Consider the following 21,622-nt stretch of genomic DNA (forward strand, 5'->3'; position numbering starts at 1 on the left):
GCCCCTCCACATCTTCCCCATAAATGCTATGGCTGACAATTTTCCTGCAATCGTCATTTTTGACATCCCCTGTCCATCATTGCCAAAATAAACTGCACCACCTGTTCGCCCCTCATCCAGTGATTGTCATGTCTTGCTGCCCCACTGCCCAACAATTCCCGCCATGCCTGCTCGTACTCCTTCCATGTGGAAGCGGCCACGGACCTTCTTACCAGTTGCACGACCCTCTCTCTCCTACCGACCACAGCCCGCTGGCACCGGCGTCTTGCATTCGTCCGCCTCCGTGGCTAACCCATGGAACCTCTGCCACTGTGAACGAGACAAATGTTTATGTTTATGTTTATGTTTATGCAATTTTTAAAGCGCACAAATACCCGAGGGTGTCTCGGCGCTCAGGGGAAGGAAATGATGCTACAGCAAGTAAATCAAGGTGAAAAAAGCCAAGTTTTCAGTTTCTTCCTGAAAATCAAAAGGGTAGGGGCAGTTTTGACATCAACCGGCAGTGTGTTCCAGATTTTTGCTGTGGAGACCGTAAAGCGTCTGTCGCCCCAATTAGCCTTCCTGGTTCGTGCCACTTTGAGTAAGTGAGCGGAAGAGGAACGGAGTGTTCTAGTGTGCTCAGGAGGGCGGAAAGCATTTCTGATGAACTGTGGGCCGACGTTATTAACTGCTTTGTACGCGATGCATAATGCCTTGAACTTTATCCGGCTTCTAACTGGGAGCCAGTGTAGATGCCTAATGTGTGGAGTAATAGATTTGAACTTCGGGATTCCCAGTAAAATTCGGGCTGAAGCATTTTGGATTAGCTGCAGTCTGTCCAGGACCTTTTCCTGGGCATTCATCAAGAGGGCATTGCAGTAATCCGTTTTTGAAAAGACCAAAGTACTGATTAAGGTTTTGCTGGCTGAAGGTGGAAGGTATGGCATTAATTTTTTGATCATTTTTAACATGAAGAAGGATGAGGAGACCACAGAATTGACGTGGTGGACAAACGTCAGTTTGTTGTCAAAAAGGACTCCAAGGTTACGTACTTTAGTAACTGGTTGAGGGGGGGCTCCCATCTCAGGTGGCCACCATTGAGGGGACCAGACAGGCTCCAGTTTCCCGAATGTCATCACCTCTGTTTTATCAGAATTTAATTTGAGAGAGTTTGATGACATCCAGGAACTGATGGCCCGCATACCCTCTTGGAAATTTGCAGCAATTACTGGGCCGTCGTTGTGTACCGACAGCACCAGTTGTGTATCATCAGCGTAAGTGGTGAGGGCGATTCCATAGGATTTTATGACCCTCGCTAAGTCCGAAACATAAATGTTAAATAGTGTCGGACTTAGCGATGATCCTTGTGGAACACCACATGGGAGGGTGAAGGATTGGGAGGTGAAAAGGCCCATTTTTACTTTTTGCGAGCGATCGGCAAGGAAAGCTGCAAGAAGTTGTTTAGCTTGATTTTGAATTCCTATGGCTGAGACACGGTCAATCAAAATTGAATGATTGACCGTGTCGAAAGCTGCAGAAAGATCCAATAGAATGAATACTGCCGCTCCTCCAGTGTCCAGTGTCATCCTAATTTCGTCTGCGGCTTTTAGTAGTGCGGTCTCTGTGCCATGACCCTGTCTAAACCCAAATTGGGTGTCATCCAGAAGATTGTAGTTGTTAATGAATGTTGATAATTGGGTGTTCATGATATTTTCAAAATTTTTTGCTGGGAATGGGAGACATGCAATTGGTCGGTAACTGGCAGGAAGAAGGGGATCAAGGGTGGGCTTTTTGAGTAAAGGTTTGATAATAGCCTTTTTCCAGACTGGCGGATAGATGCCCGTCGTGAACATAATGTTTATGTTTATGTTTATGTTTATGCAATTTTTAAAGCGCACAAATACCCGAGGGTGTCTCACTGCCCAACAATTCCCGCCATGCCTGCTCGTACTCCTTCCATGTGGAAGCGGCCACGGACCTTCTTACCAGTTGCACGACCCTCTCTCTCCTACCGACCACAGCCCGCTGGCACCGGCGTCTTGCATTCGTCCGCCTCCGTGGCTAACCCATGGAACCTCTGCCACTGTGAACGAGACAAAGCATCCGCAATGTCATTGTGAGAAGTTGGCCTGGCATATGCTGTCTCCTAGTTATAGGGACACCTTGCACCAGTCCAATTCGACTCTTATTGATGATAGGTTTAAGACAACCTTTAAAGAAAGCTATCCTAGTGGTAGCTGTGGAGAGCAGCCTTCAGGCTAAGTCTTGAAGGAGTGTTAAGCTTATTGTTTTACCATAGATAACCTCTTGAATAACCAAATGAAAGAGTAGTCCACACAGGTATATATAAAATATATGTATTTATTCTAGACAGAATCCCAAAGTCTCTTTATGAGGCTGTGGCAAAGTTACACATCAAACAAGCATTGATAGATACAAATAAATAGCACTGTTAACATTGGGCCCCAGGGGGGGACCAAACCATAAACTAAAATAGTGGTATAAGAACCACGACAATTCTACAGACAATGCCTAGGGCATTTAGGATCGCCGGCCCCTTAAGAATCCACCCCAGGTTATGAGGAAGGGGACCCACGGGAGGCGCGTGCAGTGGAAGTAGCTGCTATCTGGATCTCTATTAAAGCCTATGGAGAATGTCGCGGTTGGAAATAAATAGATTAAAAATACTTCTAGCAGGAGTACAAAGTTAAAACTTTAGACTTAAGCTTTTGGAGAGCCCACTACCACGAGAGTACCGAGGTACCACTGTTACCTGCCCCAGGGAAGCCGGGTGCATAGGTCGTTTCTGCTGTCGGGTCGCGGGCTGATTTTCAATGGGAAAATAGTCAAAAGTTCTGCTAGGCAAAAGCGTCGATGAATCCGTGAAGATCAAATATGTGAAGATTGAAGAGAAGAACCTGAAAGCAGAGGGGACAGAGTCTGGGTCACGGCAAAGTGACCAGGAGGCTCAAAGCAAGGAGCCCTTCGATGTCGGGTGCTTCAGGTGGAAAGTGGGGTAGCTTGGATCTGCAGCCACGGGCTCCGGAAGGCTTCAAGGAAGACCAGCTTCTGGAGGGCGACTGTCCCACATCAGATGAGGGTCGCTGCAGTGTTAGTGTCCGGATTGGATCCACTAAGCCTTGGCAACCGCAACCCACGCAAGATGAACAAATCTGCTACGGTGCAGACCCACGAGGTCTAAGAGAGGTCTCCTTCAAGGAGACTGTAGAGCGGGCCTGGAGCAATCAGGGGAACTCTTGATTGTTGCAATTGACCTCCGCTAGGGCCCACAAGTCGAGAGACAAGGGACTGCGGGAGGTGGCAATTTGGTGTGCGTAAAAGGGCACCCACGGGTCACCGGAGGGGGCTAGGGTGCTGGTCTTTGGCACAATTTCTGTGGAGTGGTTGGCTCGTAAACGGGCCAAAGCACAACTTCCCCACTGGTCAGGGTCGTGTGCTACGCAAGAGGTGGCTGGTGTCCTGGGGTATTGGGGATCTCGGCACCCACGCGGTCCACGGTGCCCAAACTCGTTGAGCACACTCACTAGCCTCTGGGATGCGCTGGAAACCCACCTCAAGGGTGCTGGAAGTCGTCGAAGTCCACAGGAGCAGCGAAGTTCCAACCGGGTCACTTGCAGTGTTTCAGGTGCCTGCCAAGTAGGGGGATAACTCCTTTATCCCAAGGGAGATTTATTCAGTCAGCTGGGCAGCAGCTTGTCGAAGGTCAAGTCTTTGAAGTCCAAGATTAATCTGAGGCTCTGGGGCCACATTATTCACCTTTATCCCCAAGATTAGGGGAGTGTCCAGAGTAGTGTCCACCAATGGCTGGTGAGGCGGGAAAGGGTGGCTACACCCTCTCCCCTTTGTGTGTTTCCCGCCTAGGCGAGGGGCAGGATGCCCCTGAACCGGTTCCAAGTGGTGTATGCAGAATGAGGACTCTGCAGCTGCCTACATGCAACTCTGAAAGGACATTTGGTGCACCCACCCTGTTGCAATCCACATTATCCTGTCTGGGGAGATGCTAGCACCTCCCTGCCACAGGAGCCCTATTGTCCAGCTGGCGAGGCTGTGATTTTCCCCAGCAACAGCCAGCCAGGGTTGTGTAGGTGGCGGGTAGTAGCCATTTTGTGTTACTTGTGCACTTTTAAATTGGTGTCTAAATTCTGCCGCTTTTCCCATATCGCCCCTCTAGCAGGGGGAAATCATACCCTCATGCCCATGGCTGGACTGGGGGTATGTTTCCTACATGTTTGACACCAAACACGATATGGTTCTGTGTAGCCATACTCGAGTTATCGCGTTATCGCGTTAGACTTATAATGCGGTTAAGAGTATATGGTATGGCTACACTACAAACAACCCAGCAATGATTTAACGAAGGTTGCAGGGAGGTCCTACTCATGTAGGGGTCCCCCCTCACACATACCTCAGCACCCTGCCTATTAGGATTATCAAGGCCTGCCATAGGGGTGACCCATGAGAGTACATGTGTTGTAATGGGGTGGGATATAGGGTACCTATATCCCTGTAAGGGGTGCTAGCACCACCTTACCCAGACTACGGTAGTGGTCTGGTGGTGTCAGTTTGTATGGCTGTCCCAGGGTGGCACAATGAGTGCTGCAGCCCTGGTAGGCCTACTGAGGTACCCATGCCCTGGGTACCTAGGGTACCATCTACAAGGGACTGCCAGAGTAACCTCAGCAACCAATTGGCTTGTACCTTGGGTACTCACATCGTTTAGTAGAGGAAACAGATAATGTCCTGGATAGCAGGGCCACAGCCTGGCTAGTGTCATAAAACAGTCAAAACATCAGCAAAAAGTTGGGGGCAACTATGCAGTCGATGCCAATCTCCTACACAACCCCCTCCCCCCCGAACGCAGGGACATTAAACTAACCTTGACCAGTTGAGTCTTCATGTTCTAAGTGGAAATATCTGGAGAGGCCATCTGCATTGGCATGGTTGCTCCCAGGTCTATGTTCCACTGTAGGGAAATGGACCACCTGAGTAGTTTGGGGTTTTCACCCTTCATCTGTTTTAGCCATAGGAGGGGCTTATGGTCGGTTTGAACTAGGAAGTGAGTTCCAAACAAGTATGGCCTCAGCTTCTTCAAGGCACAGACCACAGCAAAGGCCTCCATCTCTATGGCTGACCAACGCTTCTCTCTAGGGGTCAACCTTCTGCTAATAAAAGCTACTGGTTGATCCTGGCCCTCCTCATTCAGTTGTGATAACACAGCACCTACCCCCACCTCTGAGGCATCAGTTTGAACTGTGAATTCTTTGGAGTAGTTGGGGCTTTGGGGCACTGGAGCAAAGCACATTGCCTGTTTAAGGTCATCAAAAGCTTTCTGACAGCTGACAGTCCACTGAACCTTTTTGGGCATCCTCTTAGAGGTGACATCATTCAAGGGGGTCACAATGGATCCATATCCCTTTACAAACCTCCTATAATAACCAGTCAGGCCCAAGAAAGTTCGGACCTGAGTCTGGGTGGTTGGAACAACCCAGTCCACTATGGTCTGGATTTTGCTCTGTAGTGGTTGAACCTGGCCTCCACCTACAAGGTGACCCAGGTATACAACCTGACTCTGCCCTATCTGGCACTTAGTAGCCTTGATAGTGAGCCCAGCCTTTTGCAGGGCTTCCAAAACTTTCCTCAGGTGGATCAGGTGATCCTCCCAGGTGGAGCTAAAGACAGCAATATCATCTAGATATGCTGCACTAAAGTCTTCCAGGCCTGAGAGGACTTGGTTCACCAACCTTTGAAAAGTGGCAGGTGCATTCTTCAAACCAAAGGGCATCACAATACATTGATAATGCCCACCAGGGGTAGAGAATGCAGTTTTGGCTTTTGCAGATTCAGCTAGCCTTATCTGCCAGTAGCCAGCTGTCAGATCAAATGTGCTCAGATATTTGGCTGAGGCCAATCTATCTATGAGCTCATCTGCTCTGGGAATTGGGTGAGCATCAGTCTTAGTGACTGCATTGAGTCCCCTGTAGTCAACACAAAACCTCATCTTTCTCTTACCGTCTTGGGTGTGTGGTTTTGGTACCAGGACTACTGGGCTAGCCCAAGGGCTATCTGAGGGCTCAATCACCCCCAATTCCAGCATCTTTTGGACTTCTGTCCTTATGCAGTCCCTGACATGGTCAGGATGCCTGTAGATTTTATTCTTGACAGGCAGACTGTCCCCAGTGTCCACCTCATGAGTGCACCAGGTGGTCTGACTTGGAGTCAGAGAAAACATATGTCTGTAAGACTGTAGAACTTGTCTACAGTCAGCTTGCTGCTGGTCAGTGAGGCTGCCTGCCAAGGCTACTCCATCAACTGACCCATCGTCAGGGTTCTGAGAGAGCAGGTCTGGGAGAGGGTCACTCTCTTTCTCCTGTCCCTCATCTGTTGCCATGAGCAAGCCCATGTCAGCCCTGTCCACATATGCTTTCAGTCTATTGACATGAAGTACCCTGTGGGGACTTCTGGGAGTGCCAAGGTCTACCAAGTAGGTAACCTCTCCCTTTTTCTCCAAAATGGTATGGGGTCCACTCCATTTATCTTGGAGAGCTGCTGGGGCCACTGGCTCCAACACCCATACCTTCTGTCCTGGCTGATACACCACCAAGACAGCCTTTTGGTCATGCCAGGCTTTCTGTAATTCCTGACTTGCCTCCAGGTTTTTATTTGCCTTCTTCATGTACTCAGCCATCCTGGAGCGGAGACCAAGTACATAGTCCACAATATCCTGTTTAGGGGGTTTGAGAGGCTGCTCCCATCCCTCCTTCACTAAACAAAGTGGCCCTCTAACAGGATGGCCAAACAAAAGTTCAAAGGGGCTATAGCCAACCCCCTTTTGTGGCACCTCTCTGTATGCAAAGAGAAGGCAGGGCAGAAGAACATCCCATTTTCGCCTAAGCTTTTCTGGGAACCCTTTGATCATACCCTTTATGGTCTTGTTGAATCTCTCAACAAGACCATTGCATTGAGGATGGTAAGGGGTGGTGAACTTATAGTTAACCCCACACTCCTTCCACATTGCCTTCAGGTAACTACTCATAAAGTTTGTACCTCTGTCAGACAATATCTCCTTAGGAAAACCCACCCTGGAAAAGACTCCCAGGAGGGCCCTTGCCACCACAGGTGCTGTGATGGTCCTAAGGGGAATAGCTTCTGGGTATCTAGTGGCATGATCCACTACCACTAGAAGGAACCTGTGCACAGATGCTGTTGGTGGGTCCAGTGGACCAACAATGTCAATCCCCACCCGCTCAAAGGGCACCCCCACCACAGGCAATGGTATCAGGGGGGCCTTTGTGGATCTACCTGCCTTGCCACTTGCCTGGCAGGTAATGCAAGAGCTGCAAAAGCTCTTACAGTCTTCACTCATTTGGGGCCAATGAAAGTGAGGGACAATTCTGTCCCAGGTCTTGTTTTGGCCCAGGTGTCCTGCTAAGGGAATATCATGGGCCAGTGTGAGCAGGAAGCCCCTAAACTTTTGAGGTATGACCAACCTCCTGGCTGCAAAAAACTCAAAAGGAGAACCAAACCCGGTTCAATGGATATATCTTAGGGCCTAATAAATAGGTACCTGTTGAAAAACAAAACAAAACTGGAAAGGAATGGACAGATTGAGATACATCAAGCACCCAACAAGAGTTGTGGATATAAAAATATATCTTTTATATTTGTATTATTTTTTAGTTGAATTATTCATTTCAATTTTTACAAAATTTCAATCAAGTAAATACATATATAAATATTAAACATACAATCAAAACACATCAATGTGTATATCTGTTCATCAAAACAAGGTTCAAGGCCCCACACAAAAAATCAGATTCATACAAACACACACTCAATCCAAATCGCATTCAACACCACAAATCACAAGGAGAAACAAATTATCCTTAGGTGTTCAGATGGATGTAATGGTTGGAATATCATCCAAAGGAAGCCAGATGGTACTCTAAGAGGAAGGAGGTCAGCGAATCAAGCGCCAACGCGCGTTTCGGTATAGGACCCGCTCAGGGGCCCCACCTTCATCAGGGCGTGGACCAAGGATTATAAGGGGCAAGGACAAAACTAAAGACTGGATCCTTGATAAACCTCCTGGCTGCACCAGGCTTGGGGTCTCGACCCTCTGAGTAAAGGAGCCCTTCATCCCAATAAATCTTATGGGTCCCACTGGCATTCCCTGCAGCCTCAGCAGCAGCTTGCTGTCTGAGGGGTTCAAGAGTGGGGCAGCTCTGCTGCTCCAGGCTCAAGTCTGCCCTAGAAGGTCTCCCTGCCCCCAAGAACTCAACCTGATCAGGTTCCAGTTCATCTGGGGCAGTTCATTCTTTAGGAGCTAGATCCTCTTCTTCTAAAAGAGTCTCTACAGACTGTTCCTGGGGGGGAAGGCTCTGCCTTACCCCTGCTACTCCTCCTCTTGGAAGGTCCTTGGTCCACTATTTCAGGATCCAAGGCCTGTTCAGTTCCTGTCAGCTTTGCTTTTGACCTTGTCAGGGCAAACACTTCTGCTGGTATACCCAACATTGCTGCATGGGTACTTAGCTCCACCTCAGCCCATGCTGAGGTCTCCAAATCATTCCCTAGTAAACATTCAACAGGTAGGTCTGCACTCACCACAACTTTCTTGAGGCCAGTTACCCATCCCCAGGAGAAGTTCACAACTGCTAGAGCATGGTCAGTACTAACGTTGCTTGCATTGGTCTCTTGGTAAATTTCCCCAAGTATGAACTGGTCAGGGGCTACAAGGTCCTTAGCCACCATAGTGACACTGGCCCCTGTATCCCTGTAAGCTAGTGACTCCCTTCCAATTATTTTTGGCTGTTGTCTGTATTTGCCCAGACCACTGGGGCTCACAAACAGGGACAGGTCCGCATCACAAACTAGCACAGCCTGAGTAGGAGTTCTGACTAGGCCAGAGTCCTCTCCAGATCCCAGGGTCAACCCTACTATGCCCTTATTCTGTGTACCACCACCTATAGTTGCACTAGGGGGAGCAGTTGCCTTAGGGGCAGGTGGAGTGGTACTTGTGGAGTCTTTGGCCTTGTTAAAATCTGAAGTCCAATGGGTCTTCTGTTTACAGAACTTACACCATGGCTTCCTTGGTTGTTTAGCTTTAGTAGCTTGGGTATTATCAGATGCAGATTTTTGGGGGCCTGTTGAAGACTGCTGGTCTTTTCCCTTTTCCCCACCCTTCTCAGAGTTTTTGGCATCTTCCTTTTTAGTTGCACCACCCAAGAGCTGGAACTTCTGCTTAATCCTGGTTCTGACCCATCTGTCTGCCTTCTTTCCCAATTCTTGGGGAGAGGTCAGATCAGAGTCCACCAGGTGCTGATGTAAGAGCTGGTTCTGACAATTGTTAAGAATCTGTTCCCTCATTATGAGATTGTACAATCCTTGGTAATCATTTACTTTACTGCCAGTTAACCAACCTTCCAGTGCCTTGGTAGCACAATCAACAAAATCTACCCAGTCTTGATTCTGTGCTTTTTGGGTATCTCTGAACTTAAGTCTGTATTGATCAGTGGTTAAGCCAAACCCATCTATTAAAGCATCTCTCAAGATATAATAATCATCTGCATCCTCTTCTCTTACAGAGAGGAGCTTGTCTCTACCTTTGTCTGCAAAGGAGAGCCACAGGATTGCTGCCCACTGCTCTACTGGGACCCTTTGTACTTTACAGGCCCTCTCAAGAGCAGATATCAATTTGTGGATGTCATCCCTTGTATGATAGGGGGCACAATCCTGTGGAGGTTCCTATTGTCAGGGACTTTCTCTCTAACTCTGGGGGTTTCATTACTGCCACCAGGGGTCTCTAGACCCCACTTTCTTGAAGCTTTCTGAAGCTCCAGGGACTCCCTGTCCAATACTAACTGTTCTCTCCTGAGCTGTAGTTTAGCCTGCTCAAACTGGATCAGTCTGTATTTCCTCTCTTGGGAGGATTCTCTCCTCTGAGGAGAGGCAGAGGTCCTTTTGGATCTCCTAGAATGGTTGGACCCCTCTGAGGGGGATCTGTTCCTTCTACTTGGATCCACCACTCTCCCTTTAGGGATGGAGAGAGTGCCTTTTCGGCCATCACCTCCATGTTGTGAGTGGTCTGGTTCTCCCAGGTCAGGATCTTCATCCTCTTCCTGGTCCTCATCAGAGTCCTCTCTAGGAGGGTCCTCTTCTGAAGGATGCCCACCCAACCTGTCTACCCCATCAGACCCTAAAGTCTGCTTAAAGTCTGCTGTGAGCAGGATTTCCCTGAGACGTTGGGTATTGGCACCTTTGTTTGTCTTAAGTTTCCTAGAGGTGCACATCTCCCTGAGATCAGCAAAGGAGAGATGATCATATTTGTCGACTGGGACCCTCTGGGGTCCTTCCATAGCCTTATGGGCACCTGAACCTAAAGACATGTCTAGTGTAGTGGTACTGGTGTATCTACCTACACTAGGTGTGGCCTACTGAACCCTATCTTGAGTTGTAGTCAAGGTGTGCTAAACCCTCTACACACAACTCTTAAGTTCAGTAGAACTTATTGTATTCTAAGCTGTTTGAATTTATATGTACCTTTGGTACCTAGTGGTCTTTCACTTTAGAAATTCAATTTGTTATCTGGTAAAACAATGGCAAGCTTGAATCCCACCGCTGCCACCAATGTGAGAAGTTGGCCTGGCATATGCTGTCTCCTAGTTATAGGGACACCTTGAACCAGTCCAATTCGACTCTTATTGATGATAGGTTTAAGACAACCTTTAAAGAAATATATGTATTTATTCTAGACAGAATCCCAAAGTCTCTTTATGAGGCTGTGGCAAAGTTACACATCAAACAAGCATTGATAGATACAAATAAATAGCACTGTTAACATTGGGCCCCAGGGGGGGAGCAAACCATATACTAAAATAGTGGTATAAGAACCACGACAATTCTACAGACAATGCCTAGGGCATTTAGGATCGCTGGCCCCTTAAGAATCCACCCCAGGTTATGAGGAAGGGGACCCACGGGAGGCGCGTGCAGTGGAAGTAGCTGCTATCGGGATCTCTATTAAAGCCTATGGAGAATGTCGCAGTTGGAAATAAATAGATTAAAAATACTTCTAGCAGGAGTACAAAGTTAAAACTTTAGACTTAAGCTTTTGGAGAGCCCACTACCACGAGAGTACCGAGGTACCACTGTTACCTGCCCCAGAGAAGCCGGGTGCATAGGTCGTTTCTGCTGTCGGGTCGCGGGCTGATTTTCAATGGGAAAATAGTCAAAAGTTCTGCTAGGCAAAAGCGTTGATGAATCCGTGAAGATCAAAGATGTGAAGATTGAAGAGAAGAACCTGAAAGCAGAGGGGACAGAGTCTGGGTCATGGCAAAGTGACCAGGAGGCTCAAAGCAAGGAGCCCTTCGATGTCGGGTGCTTCAGGTGGAAAGTGGGGTAGCTTGGATCTGCAGCCACAGGCTCCGGAAGGCTTCAAGGAAGGCCAGCTTCTGGAGGGCGACTGTCCCACATTGGATGAGGGTTGCTGCAGTGTTAGTGTCCAGATTGGATCCACTAAGCCTTGGCAACCGCAACCCACGCAAGATGAACAAATCTGCTACGGTGCAGACCCACGAGATCTGAGAGAGGTCTCCTTCAAGGAGACTGTAGAGCGGGCCTGGAGCAACCAGGGGAGCTCTTGATTGTTGAGATTGACCTTCACTAGGGCTCACAAGTTGAGAGACAAGGGACCGCGGTAGGCAGCAATTTGGCGTGAGTAAAAGGGCACCCACGGGCCACCGGAGGGGGCTAGGGCGCTGGTCTTTGGCACAATTGCTGTGAAGTGGTTGGCTCGTAAACGGGCCAAAGCACAACTTCCCCACTGGTCAGGGTCGTGTGCTACGCAAGAGGTGGCTGGTGTCCTGGGGTATTGGGGATCTCGGCACCCACGCGGTCCACGGTGCCCAAACTCGTCGAGCACACTCACTGGCCTCTGGAATGCGCTGGAAACCCACCTCAAGGGTGCTGGAAGTCGTCGAAGTCCGCAGGAGCAGCAAAGTTCCAACCGGGTCACTTGCAGTGTTTCAGGTGCCTGCCAAGCAGGGGGATAACTCCTTTATCCCAAGGGAGATTTCTTCAGTCAGCTGGGCAGCAGCTCGTCGAAGGTCGAGTCTTTGAAGTCCAAGATTAATCTGAGGCTCTGGGGCCACGTTATTCACCTTTATCCCCAAGATTAGGGGAGTGTCCAGAGTAGTGTCCACCAATGGCTGGTGAGGCGGGAAAGGGTGGCTACACCCTCTCCCCTTTGTGTGTTTGCTGCCTGGGCGAGGGGCAGGATGCCCCTGAACCGGTTCCAAGCAGTGTATGCAGAATGAGGACTCTGCAGCTGCCTACGTGCAACTCTGAAAGGACATTTGGTGCACCCACCCTGTTCCAATCCACATTATCCTGTCTGGGGAGATGCTAGCACCTCCCTGCCACAGGAGCCCTATTGTCCAGCTGGCGAGGCTGGGATTTCCCCCAGCAACAGCCAGCCAGGGTCGTGTAGGTGGCGGGTAGTAGCCATTTTGTGTTACTTGTGCACTTTTAAATTGGTGTCTAAATTCTGCCGCTTTTCCCATATCGCCCCTCTAGCAGGGGGGAATCGTACCCTCATGCCCATGTCTGGACTGGGGGTATGATTCCTACATGTTTGACACCAAACACGATATGGTTCTGTGTAGCCATACTCGAGTTATCGCGTTATCGCGATAGACTTATAATGCGGTTAAGAGTATATGGTATGGCTACACTACAAACAACCCAGCAATGATTTTATGAAGGTTGCAGGGAGGTCCTACTCATGTAGGGGTCCCCCTCACACATACCTCAGCACCCTGCCTTGTAGGATTAGCAAGGCCTGCCATAGGGGTGACCCATGAGAGTACATGTTTTGTAATGGGGTGGGATATAGGGTACCTATATCCCTGTAAGGGGTGCTGGCACCACCTTACCCAGACTACGGTAGTGGTCTGGTGGTGTCAGTTTGTATGGCTGTCCCAGGGTGGCACAATGAGTGCTGCAGCCCTGGTAGTCCTACTGAGGGACCCATGCCCTGGGTACCTAGGGTACCATCTACAAGGGACTGCCAGGGTAACCTCAGCAACCAATTGGCTTGTACCTAGGGTACTCACATCGTTTAGTAGAGGAAACAGATAGGCTGGGGTCCTGGATAGCAGGGCCACAGCCTGGCTAGTGTAATAAAACCGTCAAAACATCAGCAAAAAGTTGGGGGCAACTATGCAGTCGATGCCAATCTCCTACAGTCATTGTCCATCCCTAGCACATGTCGGGCTTGAAACAAAATGTCATGCTCCAAACATTGCAGCACAAACACCCTCAACAACTTGAGCACCTGCGGATCCCTGGTCGACTGCAGATTCACGGCATGTACCACCGACATGTTATCCACCTTGAAAATCACCTTTTTGTGCCCTAGCTCCTAAGCCCACACCGTCACTGCTACCACCAGGGGAAACAGTTCCAAGAATGCAATGCTCCTCCCCCCGTTCTGCCAAGCTGGCGGCCAGATCTCCGCGCACCACCTCCCCTGCCAATACAGCGCAAAACCGCCTACCCCCGCCGCGTCTGAGGAGATGGTCACGTCCCATTCCCACTCTTCCGGGGAGCCATGGGGATACCATTAAAGCGCTCCAAGAATGCCCGCCACATACGCAGGTCCTCCCTCGTACCCGCCAACAAGCGCAGATGATGGTGCGGCAGTGTCAAACCAGACAGGGACAACCCCAAACACCTGCAAAACGTGCGTCCGGTCCGCACCACTCGGCACGCAAAGTTCAAATGGCCCAAAAGAACCTGCACCTCCCGCACCATCACTTTCTGTTTCCCCAACATAGTGTCCACCAACAACAGCATATGCACCTTCTTGTCCCCCGGTAAGCGTGCCTCCATGGCCACCGAGTCTAACTCTATTCCCAGAAATGACAGCACCATGCTGGTACCTTGTGTCTTCTCTGGCGCCAGGGGCACACCCAGGTAGCCCATGAGCTCTGTAAAACTGTCCAGCTGTTGCTGGCAGTCCGCCGAACCGGGCAGTCCCACCAGGAAAAAGTCATCCAGGTAGTGCGTCACCGTCTCTTTGCCCGTGCGCCACGAAAAGGCCCACTGCAAAAAGTTCCTGAAATGTTCAAACAAAGCGCACGAGATTGAACACCCCATGGGCAACACTTTGTCAACAAAGATGGACCCATCTAACTGTATCCCCAGCAGTTGGTAATCCTCCGGGTGCACCGGTAACGGCCGGAAAGCCGACTTGATGTCACATTTAGCCATTAGGGCGCTCGACCCCACTGTCGCCACCAAACGCCACGCCACATCCACCAAGGAGTAAGATACCAACGACAGTTCGGTCGCTATGTAATCATTGACCGACGCCCCCTCTGGCCATGACAGATGTTGAATCAGTCAATACTGGCCAGGATCCTTCTTCGGCACCACACCTATGGGGAGATGATCAGGTCCCGAATAGGGGCCTCTCGAAAAGGGCCTGCCATCCGCCCCTCCCGTACCTCCTTGCCCAGTTTTTCTCGAACCACTGTCTTATGCATATTGGCAGATTTCAGATTCTCGGCCCACCGGGCGATCCGCGGACCCTCGTAACCCAGCCGAAAACCCTCCCGAAGCCCTTGTCGTAACAGCCTGCGTCTTCGGTCCGTGGGTAAGACGCCAAGGTTTCCAGCCGGTCCTGTTTAACTGGCGCATGAGCCTTTCTCCAAAGCCCCCTGTCCTCCCCTACCACCCCTGCCCCCTGACTGTTGCCCCGTCATTGCGGACTGCTGCCCCTGGCTGCCGCCCCCTGTCCCCCAGCAGTGCACCACCGGGTGGCACTTTGCGCATTTGGAACATTCGTGCCGGAACTTGCAATACTGCCGTGCACAAGCGCCCTTGTTGTAATCCCAACACGCTCCTACTGTGGCACCGACGGAACTCTCTCCCTGCCGCACCCCACCCCGGGAGGGGCGGGCTGGAAAGGGGCAAGGTGCAAGCGGTAAACCGCTGGCTGTGTATATTGTTTTCCAAAACTTTGCCCCTCCCATAGTCTGCTGGTAGAGATCCGAATCGATTTCCCCCCATTTCGCCTCCAGGTCCCAGGCCAAACGCGCTCGAAACTCTACGTCATAGTGCGACCAAGCGTAACCCCCGTATGTGGCCTGCGCCCGCCGTATCACATCCATGTATTTCAAAAGCGCAACGGACCTTTCCAGGTACTTATTACAGTACACACTTGCAAAGATCAAGAAACCCGCTGACCAATTCTCGATGTTCAGGGGCACCCTGGGCCGCCGAGCCAGCTCCAGCACTTCCTCCTTGGACCCCTCCTTCGCCGTTAGCTCGCGATGCAGGAGATTCAATATGTCCACGTACTCCCCCTTCCATATCTTCTCCTTGGTGGCCAACGACAAGTGAGCCCCCACAGGCTTCGCAATGCCCATATACGGCAGCTTGCGCACCGGTACATCATGACTCTCCTTCCCGTCCTTACCCTTTTTGGGTGTCCCCCCATCCCCCTTGTCACCCGAGGAACCACTCCCGTCTGTACCCGTGCCTTCCGGCCCCACCCCTGTGTCCCTCACGTACATCCCTTTATTCAAACACACCCCCCCGTTTTCCCCCCTTGCATCCGTGCCCACCACTACTCTGACCTGTGGGGCGCCGCCCGACCCACTCCCCGCTCCATGCCGTGCCTTACTTGGCATCAAGGTCGGCGTCCGCACCGGATCCCGCTGCCTAACCAGTTGAGCAGGAGGGGCCGTCACTCTATCTGCCTTGAGTCTCTGAGGCGCACCCTGCAAAATACTAGAACAAGCATTACTCCGCTCCCCCCCCATCCTGACCCTCCCCCCACCTTTGCTCCAGTATTTCCCCTTCCTCCACGCTCTCCTTATCGTAATCTAACTGTAGCAGGCCGCCCTCCTCGTATTCCAGCCCTGTTGGCATGTGTACTTGCCAGAGGCCACCCTCTACGGGCTCCAGTCTGCTCAACACCGCCCGCTCCCTACATGTGCGCAGTAGTTCTCCCAAATCCACACTCTCTCTCCTTCGCCCTGTGCGCCACTCCTCTTGGTCCCGATCCGGACTGACGGACCTCTGCCCCCGTCCCCCGGTGGCCACATCGACCATTCGGGGTGAGGCTGGCGGGGACTTACCGCCCGCCTCCCGTATGGCGCGACCGCCAGGTCCCTCTTGGGAGCGCGACCGCCCGCATAAGGCAGAACCGGCCCATCCCCACGGTGGAGTGGAGCCGCATGCTGCTCTCCTGAGCACCTCGCCACACCTACCTGTCGAAAGAAAGAAGTGGAGTCCAACATGCCGGGGTTAAACCTCTCCCCTGAGCCACCGCACCCCCAGCGTACCCCCAGGATCCACCCCACCCGCCCCAGACGAATGTCCCCCTCGCCGCGATGGTGTAGGCCTCCAGGCCCGGACCCCCCAGCCATACCCCGGCTGCCCCACCCCCCATCTCACCACCCGCCCACATTCTCCCCCCATCGCTCCAAACCAATGACTTTAACTCCAGATGGACCGCACTACCCCCTGCGACCCCCCGCTACCCCTGCACCTCCCCCCATGTCTGACCCGCTCACCCGCTTCAAAGCAGCTGTCCCCTGCTCGGCCAAGCCCGCGGCCGCCCCTCCCGTGCCACCCCTGCGTCTAACACTGGCATGGACCCCAACACGGTAGATACCTGCCTCCCCCCGAGTCAACCCCCACTCCTCACCTGGCAAACCTCACCCCCCGGCCCTCTTGGGTATCCCCCTTGCCCCCTTCCCACTTCGCCCCTCCCCCGGTGGCCCGGCCTGTATCCCCCTTTCCCTGCCCTCCCCCCCGGAAACCACGCACCCCCCAAATTGCTGCAGCCCACCGCTGAGGCTCGCAACCTGTTCACCCCCTGCCCCTGTCCCCTCCCCCTCCTACTCGCTCTCAATCAATAACGGGGACACACCCCCGCTTGTCCCCGGGGCGGGTGCGTCTCCCCCGCTGCCCCGCCCCTGCCCTGGGGCAGCTACACCGCTCCTCTGGCCCTGCCCGCGTTTTGGAGTGCCGCCCCCACTCGCCCACACTCCCTCCGCTGCCCCTGCACCACCCCAGGCCCTACCGCCCCACCGCCCCTTCCTTGAAGGCCAACATGGGCCTCATTGCCTTGCCCTGCTTCCCTGCACGTGGGCATTTCACCGGCGCGGCCGAGTGCACCACACGGGCACGCCCCCCCGCCTCCGCCGGGGTGCGCTTCTGTGCCTGCGGCTGATTGCAGGTGAGCACCGCTGCTGCTACGGCCACTCGCGGCGTGCCTAGGGGGCCTCACCTTCACGTCGGGCTGCAACATGTCAATGCGGCTCGCATCTTCCAGCAATCGGATGTCCTCCACTGCACGCGGATCGTCCCACTGTGTCGTCTCCCGAAGTCTCTCCCACAGGTACCGCCACTGCTGTGAAAGCTCCCGCTTGCCCTGCGACACACAACGCAACCAGGACACCAACGCCACACGCCAAAGCCCCAACCTAAAAAACCAAAAGCCCAGAGCCTCCCCGAGCCGGCTGTCATGTCACGACCACCAAAATGGTGGCTCGCGACACGAAATGGCCGGCTATAAACCCCCCAAGCCCAAAAACCGCCCAACCCCAGCCCAACCAGCTCAAGACAGCCCAAGGAGCCCAAAAACGCCCCGTGGTCGGCCGCCCCCCCAAAACCCCATTCACCGAGCATTCTACACCTGCCAGGATTTCACCGAAGGATTCCTGACACGTGGGATTAATTTAATACCGTGTAATCTTTCCTCACAACTACAAGTGTGTAGAACTACACAGTAGTAAACCCCACCCAAGGCGCGGGGCGTGGGCAGAGCAAGGCATGGCGTGGCATGTAAGTTTGTGAACACTAACAAACCTGGGTGAAAGTATCCCCTCTAAACTTGGAGACAATGTAAGGGCAGTGGCGACAAGCAGGGAACGGTGGCTGGGGTTAGAAAAAAGAAAATGAAGACTTACCTACTGGTCACTGGTCGGCAGCCGCCGCCTCTCCTCTGTCCTCTGCTCTTCCTCGATCCCAGCAGCATCCGGGCTTCCAGACTTCCCTAGCAAATCACAGCACTGCTTTCACCATGACAGCAGTGTTGTGATTGGTCTGAGCGCCGTGGTTCAGCGCTCAGACAAGGAGTAGGAGCTTGTGCACGTTCTCCACCCAGGCTGTGCATTACAGCCCGGTGGAGAACATGCTAAGTGCTCATGACGTTTTGGCTGGCCCGAGACGGCCCGCCAAACCGTCATGTGCACTTGGGCACGCCATCCACTCCTCCCTCTAAAACGAACCCAGCCCCACCCTAACCTGGCTCCAGTCCATTATAGTAAAAATAAAATGATAATAACGTTCAGTTATTATCATTTTATTTTTCCTTCGCACTGCTCATAGAGCAGTGGGGCGACACTCCTTTGCCTTAGCAGAGGAGCCATCGCTGTGTAAGGGGAGAAAGTAGAGAAAAAGGTGCCTTTGCACAGCAGGCTCAATTTGCATGTGGAGGAGAAATGGAAACCTAGGGAATATGTCAACGGATAGTCCCAGGAGTTCACCTGGAAACGCTTTCAAAGCATGTTACTAGGAAGGTTAGTGAATTGCAAAAATGAGTAAACTATGTCCAAACATAGATGTGCATCTCCGCACATACATATATACTTTTCTTGTGAATTGAGTCCCCTGAGTCTGTATACTCCAAGCTCCTCACACTGTCCTTGAGTCCCAACCTCCTCACATTTTTGTCCAAGTGCCAAGGGTCATATTTCCTGTCAATGTGTCTTAGGCTACTACTGTAACTGTCCCTCAAGCTCCTCGTTCTGTCCATGTGCCAGAGCTCCTCACACTTTCATAGTTCCTCAAGGTCATCACCCTGCCCATGTGCCAGAGCTCCCCATATCTTCCTCATTCCACAAGCCCCTATTTCGTCCCAAGCTCCTCACACTGTCCTTGTTCCATGAGCTCCCAGCGCTATCCATGTTCCCCAAGCTCTTTTCACCAACTTTCCTTGCATCCCTAGCTTTTCACAACATGTCTGTGTACTCCAAGCTCCCCATGCGGTCCATGTGCCCCAAGCTGCTGAAACCGCTGTCCAGGTGCCACTCTTTTCCATGCTCCTCTCACTGTCCTTGTACTCCATGCTCCTCACAGTATCTGTCCTTGCGGTTAGTCTGACTATGTCAAGAAATCGCCTTCCTCTTCAGGGCTTGTGGTCACACTTGTCGTGTGCTCACGGAATCAGGGCTTGGTGTAGCCTGGCTCTGTAATATGAAGCCATCCTCCACAGCACTTGAAGCTTAGACCATACTCAAGAAAGACAGCTTCTTTCATTCTTTCACCACTGATTTTCACCTCAACAGTGACAACCCCCTGCCAGATGAGTATGGATGTTCTCTGGAGTCCTGAGTGTTTGTGTGATCACAAAATGCATTCTGGGTATTGTAGTCTTGCTTTGCTTTCACTGAACTTATTAGACTCATACACTTGAAAACAATGAGTTGTCGGTGAAAACGTCAGGACTGGTGAACGTGTCCGTGATCACTTGAATTGAGGTGGGCACTCTAGTCTGACCATCTTGTTCAAAGGCATCCTATCCCTACGGCCTTGCATCCAAACCGTAAGCTCTTTGTTAGAAAAGGTAGACGGACCGGGAGGGCCGGCCGGGGTCAGGGGGAGAGGTCTCCGGGGAGAGCCGTCTCCAGCGATCGTACAGACAAGTAACTTCCCCCCCACAGACAGAAATCACACACGGATAAGGTTCAGTGTTCTTTATAGGTACTTAGTTATGATACGGTAGAGTGGTACAAGGAGGTCTGGACGCAGGGGTCCCCTCGATTAGAGTCTCGTAAGGTAGGGAAGGGGGTAGCGGGTCAGTCTATTTACCAATCAGGTAGTTCGGATGAGATGATGATGAGCTCACAATCCTCGAGCTTGGTGTTTAGGTGGTACGGTCCGCGGCAGCGCCAGCAGGTCCCGGTAAGGATGGTTGATACAACGGGCCGCGGCAGCGCCAGCAGGTCCCCGGAAGATGTACGGTCCGCGGCAGCGCCAGCAGGTCCCGGTGAGGATGGTCGTTATAACGGGCCGCGGCAGCGCCAGCAGGTCCCAGGAAGATGACGGTCCGCGGCAGCGCCAGCAGGTCCCGGTGAGGAGGGTCGTTACAACGGGCCGCGGCAGCGCCAGCAGGTCCCAGGAAGGTGAAGGTTGCAGAAGGCCGCGGCAGCGCCAGCAGGCAGGACGATGGTTCACAAGAGCGGGCTACGGCAGCGCCAGTAGACCGTCAGGGTTGAGTTCACTCGGTGTCTCTCGACTCCAGGATACCACTGCCTTCCTGCTCCGGAGCTGTCTTAGTTATAGGGCTGGTGCCCTTTGATGTCCGGACCCTCGCACTTGGAGGTCGGAGGGTCCGGGATGAAGGTGTCCAGACACCCAGCAGGGGGTGGAGCCAGCGCCTGGGGGCTGCTGGAGGCGATCGGCACCTGGCGGGGGAAGAGCTCTTGACGCTTCGTTCTCCCATTGACCTGCCAAGTGTTCCGCTCACCTCCTGGGTGGATGGTGGTGCCGGGATGTCGGGGCCGGCCAGGCCCGGGGTTAGGGTCGAGGTGAGGCCACGCGGCCGCGTGGTGCAGGGCCCAAGATGGCGGCTTGACCCGGCCGGGGAAGCCGGTGGGGCTGGACCCCGTGATGAGTAGGGGTCCGAGGGCAGAGGGTCCGTCGGGAGACGGAGTACAGGGGCTTGTCACGGGGGTATGCCTGGTGGGCCGGAGCTCGGGCCCTGTCGTGCGGGGGGGGAGCAAGCCCTCTGTGTGGCCTGTCCAACATGCGTCCCCCCCAGCTGAAGGCGGGGAGAGTCACCCATTTCCTTGGGGACTCTCTTCGTCGAGGCGGAAAAAGCGGGACAGGCCATCCGCGTTGGCGTGGTCTTGGCCTGGCCGGTGCTCCACAGTGAAGTCCATTCCCTGCAGGGAAATGGACCAGCGCAAGAGTTTTGGGTTCTCCCCCCGCATCTGCATCAGCCATTGCAGGGGTCGATGGTCGGTTTGTACCCGGAAGTGGGTACCGAAGAGATAGGGTCGGAGCTTTTTGAGGGCCCACACTACTGCAAATGCCTCCCTCTCGATTGTGCTCCAACGCTGTTCTCGGGCCAGGAGACGTCGGCTGATGAAGGCCACCGGCTGGTCATGACCTTCGGAGTTCAGCTGAGAGAGGACGGCCCCGATGCCGTGGTCGGAGGCGTCGGTCTGCACCACAAATTCCCGACTGTAATCGGGGGCCTGGAGCACCGGGCCGGTGCACAGGGCGGCCTTCAGCTCCTCGAAGGCCGCTTGACAATCAGGAGTCCAGTGGACCCGCTTCGGTTGATTCTTGGATGTGAGTCCCGTGAGGGGCCCCACGATGCTGCCGTAGTCCTTCACGAACCGCCGGTAGTAGCCGGTGAGCCCCAAGAAGGCTCGGACCTCGGTCTGGGTGACGGGGGGCTGCCAGGACTGGATGGCAGCAATCTTAAGTTGTAGTGGGGCCACCAGCCCGCTTCCCACTTGGTGCCCAAGGTAGGTCACAGACCCTTGGCCAATTTGGCACTTGCCGGCTTTAATGGTGAGGCCGGCCCGCTGGAGGGCTT

This window comes from Triturus cristatus, chromosome 4_1 (assembly GCF_964204655.1).
Source record: "Triturus cristatus chromosome 4_1, aTriCri1.1, whole genome shotgun sequence".
Lineage (NCBI taxonomy): Eukaryota > Metazoa > Chordata > Amphibia > Caudata > Salamandridae > Triturus > Triturus cristatus.